This window comes from Canis lupus, chromosome 1, assembly GCF_048164855.1.
Source record: "Canis lupus baileyi chromosome 1, mCanLup2.hap1, whole genome shotgun sequence".
Classification (NCBI taxonomy): domain Eukaryota; kingdom Metazoa; phylum Chordata; class Mammalia; order Carnivora; family Canidae; genus Canis; species Canis lupus.
The window spans coordinates 108,138,407-108,139,131 of record NC_132838.1 but is presented as its reverse complement, the minus strand read 5'-3'; positions in this window follow the sequence as shown (position 1 = coordinate 108,139,131).

Sequence of the window (725 nt, the reverse complement as noted above, 5' to 3'; positions counted from 1 at the left end):
AAAATTAAAATAAATAAATAATAAAATAAAATAAAATAAAAGAAAGAAGCAAATGGCAACCATGTCTCACACTTCAATAAAATAATCCAGTGCCAGGTCCCTCCGCACAGCCCCTCCAAATCTCCTCTCCAACTTTCCCTGCTCTGCTCTGTGCCCTGGGAGGCTGTCTGATAGCATCTGCCGTGGACTGGACGTTTGTGTCCCTCCAAAATTCATGTGTTGAAGCCCTAACCTCCCAATGTGCTGGTGCTGGTATCTGAAGAGGGGACCTCCGGAAGTGATTAGGGCGGGGGTGGGGGGAGCCCTTGGTGAACACAATTGGTGTCCTTGTAAGAGATGTCAGAGATGATCTTTCTCTGCCCTCTGATGCAAATCAGGAAGTGGGCTCTCACCAGGCAAACCTTCACCTTGGACTTCGCAGCTGTCGGGAAGAACGCAGTGTTGGAGCACCCAGCCTGTGGCAGCCCCACTCTATCGCTGTTTCCATGGGCTCCCCGCCCCAAGGCTCCTGCTGACTCAGGGCAGTGGGATCACAGTCCAGAAATCAGAGGAGGCGAGCGAAGCTGGGGGTGTTTATTCTCTCTTGCTTCACCTGCCCACACCTCGTAAGCCGTCCTATTAGACTCCTCTCCAGGTGCCTCCATATGAGGGTTCCCTCTCTTGCTGGGACCCTGAGCGATGCCCCCCTGCCCTGGGATTTTGGTATCACACAAAAGAAATCCCCG